This window comes from Condylostylus longicornis, unplaced genomic scaffold (assembly GCF_029603195.1).
Source record: "Condylostylus longicornis isolate FDR11 unplaced genomic scaffold, ASM2960319v2 ptg000017l, whole genome shotgun sequence".
Classification (NCBI taxonomy): domain Eukaryota; kingdom Metazoa; phylum Arthropoda; class Insecta; order Diptera; family Dolichopodidae; genus Condylostylus; species Condylostylus longicornis.
In genome coordinates this window covers 568510-579748 of record NW_026577986.1, presented here as the reverse complement: position 1 = coordinate 579748, position 11239 = coordinate 568510, and the positions used below count along the sequence as shown (strand labels likewise).

Genomic DNA, 11239 nt, shown 5'->3' with positions numbered 1-11239 from the left:
TTGAATTGAGAGCAATAATGATTGAGTAACACTCTTAATCCATAATTTTTAATAATTAATTGCTCAATATTAAATAAAAGTTTAATTTTTGACTCAATTTAATGAATTGAACTTTTATTATAGAAATACAAAATATTAATCATAAACTGCTAAAAATGTTTGATTGCAATATTATAGTCAACCATTGGGGCGCCGACAGACATACAATCATTGGCTTATTATAAAATCGTTGCGCACACATCTACGCAGCTAAACTATTGCGACAATTCAAACTAAAAATTCCATTTAGTTTGTAAAAAATTACCAACTGTTTGATTGCTTCATTGCATGCGATCATACAGTTGAATGTGTGCAGAATTAAATAAAAACGTATAGAAATACAAATAAGCAATCAAACAGTTGGAAAATTAAAAATTTCATGTATATCTGAGCCCTTACTTTTTTAGACGCATAACTTACTCTGTATAAGTTAATATCCCGTTATATTCAAAAATATTTAATTTTCAGTATTAATTGAAAGAACAATTCAAGAAAGCTTTCAAATTTTTGGAATTTTAAACACTTTAATTAAAATTTTTATTAAGGTTTCAAACCAGCAAAAACATTGGCTGAGAAGGTATCATAACGCTATACAACAATAATTGTAATAAAGTATCATTTGCATTAAAGTGTTAACAGTAAAAATTGTGTTATAAGAAATAAAGTAAGAAAATCTCTTTTCTAAAACATTTACATATACGTACATATGTACATATGTAAATATTTTCTCTCGAGCAGAATTATTGAAGAAGAATGAAAAGAAATTTTCCTTGGAAATAGAGCGCATACTAAAATTCAGTGTTACAATGAAAATTTATTGTTAAAAGGGTTGGTTTTTTTAAAATATGCCATGTTTACGGTTTACTACATGTTTACAATGAACAATATTATAAAAACTACCCGTTACACACATAGTAAAGTGCATTATTTTCATAACGGAGATCAATTACCGCGATATTTTCGTGATGATGACATCAAATTTTTACCAATTATTTTCTAAAATATCTAATGTAACAAAAAAACCAAATTTTATATTAATAGTTTAATAAATGATATGCGTGCAGATCAAATCGTCTCATATAGAAAAAATTACTTATGTATCGGAAAAAATTCAAAGTTAAGTAATGTTAAAATTATATAATAATGGTCAACATTTACATCTGAAAATTTGTCTAATATCTATCATAATATTTTAATAGAAAAAAGCAAAACAGTATTAATTTTAATTATATAGGTGAATATATAAAAATTTGGAATAAATTGAAAAAATTAATTACTTTATAATGAAATATTCGTCGTGTACATTTTATTTACAAAGTTGATTAAATGCATGTGATATCGTCATTTTCAAACATTTAAATAATTACGATAACATCTGGCCGAAATTTTAAATTTTTGATGTCCCCATGTAATATGATATGTTTTATTCTTAGGACAATATTTACCTATATGTCCGTATATGTATGTATATACGTGTTATGAATTAAGCGTGCATTATGATATATTTTTTGAAAAATAATAAAATTATTAAAAGTAATATGCAGGTTTCAAATAAATTTTGTGTTTATCCTATAGGGTAAAACAATTAAAAATGGCCCAAAACAAAGTATTCTAAAAAGGATCGACGCTATAAGGAAGTAAATTACAATATCAGTATTTTTTTCATAAATTTAATTTTAATGTTATAATTATTGTCATCCTGTTCATAATTGAAAAGAATGAACATATTGCTATAATATAAGGAACACTCTTCTATTATAGCATGAAAATTTTTACACAAATTGTGAAAGTTTTACAGAAAATCTTCTTCATTTAAAGTATTTTTTGTACATCATTAAAATTCTATTAAAAAATTTTTATTGAATAAATTTTACTTCAAACTTAAGTAGCTAAATTGTTTAATTTCATTCAAAAATAATTTTTGGTTAAATTTTTAAATTTCTTTTTTCGTAAAATTAAGTCTCTTGGCATATTTTCCAAATGCCAACATATTTTTGCTGAGTTCGTTTGTGTTATACACAGCCCCGGATTTATCATACATGCAAAGTATGCATTTGCAATGGGCGATAAAAAATAGGGGCGCCATTGAAAACTTAAAAAACCCCTAAATTTAAAAAAAAAAAAATTTCACTCAAAAAAAAGGATTCCAAGTTTTTTTTTATACATCAATTTATAGCGAAATTAACTTAATAAAATCTACCTACATGCAAACATAATATTTTGTTCCTACACATATTTTCTATTTGCACCATATAACAAAAAATGTTCATAGAATTAAAATTACTCATACATTTCTTTACTCTACACTACTCTTTCATTCTTATTTTTTATGTATTGTATATGCCTATAAACACAGAATATTATTTCACACAGCTGTATACATTCAAACGTTCATATATATAAGTGAAATCGTCTCATATAATATACATACATATATAGAAGCAATGTACGCAACAAATAAAAATATTCAAAAATACACATGTACACATAATTTATATTGTCTAATATGAATAAGATCAACACTCATGCGTACACATATAATTATCTCATAAAGCAAAATTTTTATTTTGCTGAGATTGCTCCCTATCAAAACTCGCTCGTACACATATAATTATATCACAAAGCAATGTTTTTATTATGCTTAGTGGCTACACTCGTTCGTACACATTATATTTAAATTGTTTCATACATGCAAAATTTTATTTTTGCTTAGTTGGCGCCCACTCACCAAACAAACAAACACATTATTATAATGTATTACTTTTCTGTATACTATTGCATTAGTAAACAACAAGAACAAAACAAAAAAAACACAAATTAAGAAAGAGAATAGAAAGAAATTAGAAAAAGAGAATGAGAGCAATATTCTTAAATGATGGAAAGCATAGCTTGATATTGAGATTGTGTATACTAATATTTTGTTTTTGTTTAACAACAAAAAATTTTGAATGAATTTTAAAATTACATGATCGTTATGAATTTCTACTACTATGTTCTGCTTTCGTTTTTGAAAAAACTGTTATCAATCACAGAATTAAATTTTAATTGATAAAATCTACTACTTATATTGAATTGAAAAAATGTTGTTTAATAATCAAGTGAATGTTAAGAATTTTTATGCTGAATTGATGTAGTGTAAGTCATCCAAAAAATAAGAGTAAAATGAAATGGCGCATAATTTGCTTCACACATTTATCTCCAAAATTAAAACAGTTAAGCAAAACGACATTCTGAAATTTCAAAACCACGAGCCTATAAATACCAGTAAATGCATTTATTTTAATAAAATCTAAAAAATATAATGAACAGTATAAAAATACTGTTCATTATATTTTTTAAAATAAAGTACATGAAAAGCTTAGTTTTTAAGTCACAAATTTTAGAACGAAACTTTGATTTTCCTTAAATTTTTGAATGCAAGTCGAAACTTTTTTTATACGCTGCTTCATTTCTCAGGCGATTTGTGAAATAAAAAGCCAAATTTTACGAATAAAAATAAAAATAATTATAAAAATGAAAATAAAATTACGAATAAAAATAAAAATAATTTTTTACTTTTTTTCATATTCAAATAAGCTGTGAAAAAGTTCATTTGATATAATTTTCATAGAACCTTTTACAATAAGTTTCACTTACGTCAAAAAGTAAATTTTTTGGTTGTTAAAATCAAAAAATCAAGTTTAAGTGATTGATATAAATCTGATCATAACTTCATAAAAAAACGTACAGTTAAATAAATTACCTTGTTTTTGAATTTATAAAACAAAAAATTGAAAGTTTAGTTCCAGACTTTAATTCTATAATTCAGCACAATAAGCTTACAAGAAACTGCTTTATGATGCACAATGTACAATGCCTATTAAATTTTGTTCACAGTAATAAAATAGGTGAAAAGGTTGAAGGGGGGGGGGGGGGCGCACTTTTTAGGAACCGCTTAGGGCGACGAATACATCAGAACCGCGCCTGGTTATACATATACATACATATGCATGTGTATGTATGAATTTGAACCACAATGATATTCGCGACCACAATTTGGTCAATTTTGGGAAAAAAAGAATTTAAAAAAAAAAAACCTTTTAAAATTTGCAAAATAATAAAAAAAATAAAGCGTATACTTCAGGATGATCTGGCTTTTACAATAGAATTTAATCCACATAATATAACAATGAAAATATTAAAATAATTATGGTTATTTTGGCCAACTCTCGGATATTCGTCGTAATTTGATTGCATTTAAAAGGCTTTCGTTCTACTCAGAACAAAATTTGAAAAAATTAAGGTATGAGAGTGGTAGAATATCTGTATGAGCTTAGAGTGGCATACCAATGGATCACACAATTTGAAAAAGCCCATAGATCATCGAAAATTGCCGGTATATGTGTATGGTAGGCCAATGTATTTACTCTTCTTTATTTCTTTGCCTTAAAAATAGAACTAAAATTTTACAATGCCATACCAAAAAATTTTTAATCCTCAAAAGGGGTAAATAAATGCAAAAATTTAATATAGCACATAAAATGAAAACCTCAATAACAGTGCGATAATGAAAAAAAAAATTTTTTTTTTGCAACCCTTCATTCAACAATGCAATTTTTTTGTCTTTGCTTATTTAATTAACGTTTTTGTTGCGTTTGTCATTTTCTCTATGGCTTCCCACACTTATTAGAGGCTTCCGATAAATTGAATTAAAGGATTTCAAAAACAATAATAAACAAAAAAAAAGGATTCATAAACACAACAAAAATATGTTTTGTTTTTAAGGAAAAAATTTTTTGTTGTAAAATAGTGTCGAATTAATAAAGGGTAATAAGCTTAAAACAAAAGGAAAACTTTTTTCTCTTCACCTTTTTTTTATTAACTTTGAAAAAAGTGTAAAAATAAATGTGCACAGGAAAGTGAATGAGCATATAAAAGTGTCAATTGATTCCGTAAATTTTAAGGACTTTGTAATTTTTAAAAATTTGAAGTCCTTTTGTATATAACGTAAATTTTTTTTTCTTAATTAATAGCGAATGAAATTTTTAATATAAAATTGTGGTTTTCAACACTCTTTTGAATGTCAAGTCTATTGTAGGCTATTCTATAGTAGTTGTAGGATGTTTTGATGTGGTAAATTTGCAAAAAAACAAAAAAAAAAACAAAAGTAATAACAATTAAGGAATAGCATTTGGCCTTTATTATTGCGCCGTCAGAAACAAATAATATTTGTTGAACTTGAATCTCTTAATTGCAAATTAAAGCCTTTTGTTATAATTACACTTAAAATTTTGACATAGAGAATAGTTTTTTTTTTGCCATTTTAATTTGATTGAGAAGCAAAGCAAAGGATGTAAGTTGACAAAGTGTCATTATCATTAAATAATGTTTTGAAATTCATAGTGGTTTTTTTTATTCCTGGATAATTTCCTCTAACAAAACACTTTAATTGTGTAATAATGTACACTTTAATTTTCAACAAAATTTTTTTGTTAAAAATTCGTTTTAACAATGGTTTTCGCTAAGTATCTTGCATTCAAATCCAAGAGTTTTGTAATAAGAACTTGTAAAAACGTATGTGTCGGACGTTGTGTTCAATAAAATGTTCTTTTTGTGTTGAAATGCCATGGAAATTGTTAACTGAAATCATTATAGAAAGTTTTTAAATGAAGAGTATGAGATCTAATTGATTATTTCACTTATTTTCACTTCTGGTTAACGCTTAAAAAAATTCAAGTTAATTAATCACTCTTAAATTAAGTAAATTTTCGAAATTAAATTAGTCAAAGGATATTTTGATACTTAAATTCACAAACTTCTTCACAGCACTAAAGGAGAAAATTTATTTTTACTTAATTTTAATTAAATTTAAATCTAGTGATGAGGTTCTTCATAATTTTTTGACATAATCTTAATTGAAATTAAAAGCAACTTTTGGACAAAATTTAAAATTCTTCTAAAATATCCCAAAATATAGAAAAATTAAATTATTTTCCTAAAATATAAATGACTAAGCAAGAATTTTCTTAAAATTTTAAACTAAAAATTCATGATTTCTCATGTAAAATTTCGTCTTGATAATATAAATTTATTTAGAATTTAAATTTTAATAAAAAACATTTTAATATTTATTTTGTTATTCTTCGAAACCGCATCAATAATAATAATAATGATTAAAGTTCACGGTAATTTGAGCTTTTCTGAATATTTTTATTCATGCTTTATGATAACAATTTTCATTCTAGTTTATATTTGTATTGTGTTTAATCATTTAAACTCGGATCTAAAATACAGATATCATAACAAATGTATGTTGGACGACAGCAATCTGAATCATTTTTACACTAAAAATAAAAATTTTTAATTAGAAATTTATAATTAAAAAATTTAGAAATATTAATCAAAATTTACTGGTGTATGTAAAGTTCCACATCCATGTCTAGCTTTAGCATCCTATACGATATGAATTAATTATAATTTTGTTTAAAAGTAAAAGAATTACAATATTTAAGAATAACTTACGATTTTATATCCATTTGAAAATGACAAAGTTATAATTAAAATCAAGAAAAATATATTGAAAAATTTTGCCATTATCTTTTCAAATTAATTAAATAAAGAATATTTTGAAATTGTACTTAATAGCTTGAAGGTTTAATTAAAACTGAGATTAAATTGGAATTTATACAAAGTTCTATTATAAATTTTCAAAAGCTTTTAAGTTTTCTGAGCATTAATTGTTGTCTCATTTTTGCATTTGTTTTGTACTCAATATTTTTTTTTTATGTGAGAACAGTCACTTCATTACAAAACCAAATTTCAGTAATAAATTAAGTACCAAGAATTCATTACATATAATTATGAATAATGGCAATTACAGTAAGGGTCAAATAAATGTGAGCGCATACAAAACTGATTCTTTGCCATAATTTTAAATTGATTGGTGAAACTATAATATTGGCTTGGAAAATAGATTGCCACATGCGCTATTTTTAAAGCTATTTAAACAAGAGTTACAATAAATATTTCTAAATTTTTTAGAAGACTTCTCCGCGTTATAATATATGTGTATCGCCATACTTGATATTGACTTTTACTTCAGGCTGTGTGCGTATTTTTTTGGGTGTCAGGAACATCGAAAGACCTCTTCTTTGTTCTTTTTTGCACATAGACTTTTGCTTTCACAATGAAATTAATAATTTTTTTTTATATTTTTTTTTAAATTAATAATAATTTTCTTAATTTCATTTTTCTTTACAGGTGAGTGAAATATGTCCTTTATACAATTATAAACATGTTTAACTGAAGAACTTATTCATAAATTATTTATATATGTATGTAAGTATTCAAACTATAAGTAAATATTAAAATATGTTAATTTTGAAATTGTAGTAGAAGGTTATCGCTATAAAATTACAATAATTACAATTCTTAAGTTGACATTCTAACTCCAACTCATAAATTGAAATTGTCTTAGTACGGTCGGTTCAGGATCCTTTTTTTTGCAACTTTATAACTTATTCTATATAACACTTTGCCATTAACCACGTGTGAAGATTAACCACGTGGTTAATCTAAACACGAATGTATTCCAAACATTATGTGGTTAGCATCGGTCAACTTAGTTTATTTAACACTAAATTGCCCAAGGAAGGCATTTTGAGTGCTTTTAAATTTCAGTTAGAAATTGCAATGATATAATTTCATAAAATTTTATGACTTTTTGTACATCATAAAAATGCGTTTATTAATAATTGTAGGTTATATCTTACGCTTTCTCATTTCCGGTATATATACATATGTGTTATACCTACATATATTGCTTAAAAGCAATCATTTTGACTGCTAGTGAAATTTAAAATAATCAAATGACTTATTATTGAAATGACTTTTATATGATCAGTTCGGCTCTGTATTGAAATTACATTTATTTCGATGACCATTACATAATGCCATGCAAGTATACGATAAATTATCGATTCGAACGTACTTTAACTAAATAACTTGCAGTGGCTCAGTAATTGTTTTTTGTATTTTTATGCAGTGGTACTTGTTATAGCAAGTTGTTTATTTTATATCATTTGCGCCTTAAAAATTTACTAAGAACTTGTTGTTTAACTATAAATAATATTAAAAATAATTTTTAAACAATTTTTTTTATACATTAGTTATTCTTATACACAATGCAGTCATTTTGATTGCTTTTGGGCAAAATAACAAATTAAATTGGCAAAAATTCCGAAAACGCTACGACCTGCGGGATCTCGATTGTATATTTTGATATCTAACTTAATATATAAAATATAATAAAATTAAGTGAACAAAATTACATACCTTCATTGAATTTTAGAACAAATTTTTTAGAAATATTTTTCTGTGAGTTAGAAAATTGAAACGAAATTTTCGAAAAATATGTATTTTAAAACATACATACATATTTTTTTATATAAATATAGGTTATTCTATTATACGCAAGTATCCACAATATATATAAAACAATAATATTAATCACAGCTGGGGAATGCTACAAAAGTTATTTTTGCCTTATAAGCAAAAATTGTTCTAATTGCGAGACATTTTTTTAAATATATTTACTTACATCCATAAAATTGTAATATGTGCACAAACATATATTTATATATGCATACATACAAATATTTATAATCAAAATTAAGATTTTGTTTTTATTCACGAAACTTTATACGAGTAGCTACATAAAATTAATATTAAAAATTTTATTTTTATGTGATCATTAATTTAGTTCTAAAAATTTGTTGAAAAAATATTGCGTAAATTTTATATTAATATTTTGCTCCACATTTGTTGTGTGCCCGGCTAGCTCAGTCGGTAGAGCATGAGACTCTTAATCTCAGGGTCGTGGGTTCGAGCCCCACGTTGGGCGAGTTAATTTTTTTTATTTAAATATTTTTAAAAATTTTTTTTTTCATAATTAATTTTTTTTTAACAAATTATTTGGGTATTAAATTTAATTATTAAAATTTTTAAATAAATTTAAAATAAAATTTCCCAAAAAAATAAATTCACTCGCAAAATCATACAAACAAAATTTCTTTTTGCAAATATTTTCGTCTGTGGTTTTTCAATATTTTTTGTTTTTATTACTTGTTATTTTTCTTCTTTTCTTTTTGTTTGGTCATAGTACATTTATAACATAACAGAACAGGGACAGCTGTAAAAAAGTCAAGAAAATATTATTTTTCGTTTTTGTTTTTTTTTGTTTTTCGTTAGAAATTATTATTGCAAAATTTACAGGCATTAGTAAATAAAAAAGAAAAGAAAAACAGAAAAAGGAAAAGAGAAAAATTAATTCAGTTTAGTAATAAGAGTGTAGTAGCGGCGTAGTACCATTACCGCTCATTGAAGTATGTAAAAATAAAATTTTGTATAACAAGTTTTTCTTTTTATTTTGCTTAGTTTTTTCGTTTTTATGAGTGTTCTGTTTTTTTCTTTTTTCATGTTCTTTCTCTTTTTAACCATTAGTAAAATTTTAATTGAAACTTTTGGTATTAAAAACGCAATCTTTTACGAGTACCAGTAAAAAAAAATTTGTTTTTTATATATTTTTAGAATCTAAGGATTATAGTAATCGTGTATTATAATTGACATATGCACACACATACATACATACATTATGTTTATGTAGATATAGATGTAAGAGCATAGTACGAATTCGTACGTGAGCTGTAGAATAATAATAATTTTACAAATAAATTTAAATTTCAATAGGTTAAAAGCCATTATTTTTTCTACGATTATGTGGAACAGGAACATTCAAAATAATTTGCAGTTCTCTTAATCTTGAATTTTTACACTGATTGTAGATTATTAATTAATATAATATGAAATTCACGGCTTTGTGATACAAGAGCCTTAATTCTTAAAAATTAGATTAACAAAAATTAAAATTAATCAATTGTTATATGCTTAGTCCCATATTCAATTCGTTTCCATAAAATCTTTTTTGTGTGTGTGTGTATAGTAAATTTATTTTGTAACGCGATTTGTTGTTGTTGCTTTTATAGTACCAAATGGTACTATTTTATGTATACATAACAAGAACTAACAATTTCTATTTTTCCAACTGTTTCTCATTGCAATAGCGTTACTCCTATATATAAAACATGACACGGAAGATTTTATGCAAACAATGTTATATAGTACGAGTACTTAGTACTTTCTTAAGTAAAATTTGCAGTCTCAATACTTTTTCCTCTACTTCAATTTGTAAAAGCAAAAACATTTTAGAAGTGATAAAAATACAAGTGTGTATGCATGTTATATGGCAGTTTACAATCATATTTCTTTTGATATTTTAAATTGTCCGTCGTATATATCCATGTTTAGTTTTTGTAACGGCTTGACGTGCATACATATTTACATAATTTTGATCAAATTGAAAATTAAATCTTCATATTATTCGCAAATTATACTTAACGTGTATGGAAAATACTCCAAAAAATGCCAACTAAGAAGTCATTTTTAATGGTCATTAGAAATCATCAATAATATTATTTAAATATTGAGTTCATTCGCTTCTAAATCAAATAAGTATATGTATTATATATTTTTGTATAAATATTAAAAATAAAAATTCTTAACACTTAAAATGTACATGTTATCTACTCGTGTACATGTGTACTTTCATACATCTATGTTAAGTTTTCTTTTATTTTTCCTTAAGTCCTTTTAAATTGATTTCTTCATCTTATAACATTAATTTTTATAGTTCATTGACTTTTATTCATAGATATAAACATGCATGTATGTACAATGTACCATAATATATTACAATTTAAGTGCAATTCCTTTATACGTGCGCAATATAATAAATAATATAAAATATCCCCACATAACACTAATAATTGGATATGTTTTGATGATTCTTTAATACAAAAAATCCTTCTATATATTCTATATAGATCTTCTTATATAAGCACTTAAGTTTTGTGTGACTCTTAAAATGTCATTAACTCTGTTTTTATATTTATATTTTGTTGTTTTTTTTTTCTTTTTTGCTTTGTCTTATATATTTTATTTGCTCGGTTTTCTATCAACTCTTCTTGGTTATAGAAATGTTTTAAACTGTGTATAAACTAACATAACAAATTGCATCATAATACAACCATGTGATATTTATACATTGAATTTGTTTTTTGTGTTGTTCATAATTTTTAAAGTATGTACAAAGAGAACAACATGG

At 24.6% G+C, this 11239-nt stretch overlaps 1 long non-coding RNA gene and 1 other non-coding gene across 2 annotated transcripts; one reads left to right on the top strand and one right to left on the bottom strand.

The window, feature by feature from the left end:
- Positions 1–6048: 6048 nt before the first annotated feature.
- LOC129606142 (uncharacterized) lies at positions 6049–6675 on the bottom strand. Its single transcript, XR_008696751.1, has 3 exons — positions 6541–6675; positions 6430–6471; positions 6049–6362 (listed from the first exon to the last, which is right to left on the bottom strand). It is a non-coding gene; the product is annotated as an uncharacterized LOC129606142 (long non-coding RNA).
- A 2172-nt stretch (positions 6676–8847) lies between these two features.
- Positions 8848–8920, top strand: Trnak-cuu (transfer RNA lysine (anticodon CUU)). The gene has a single exon. It is a non-coding gene; the product is annotated as a tRNA-Lys (tRNA).
- Positions 8921–11239: the final 2319 nt, after the last annotated feature.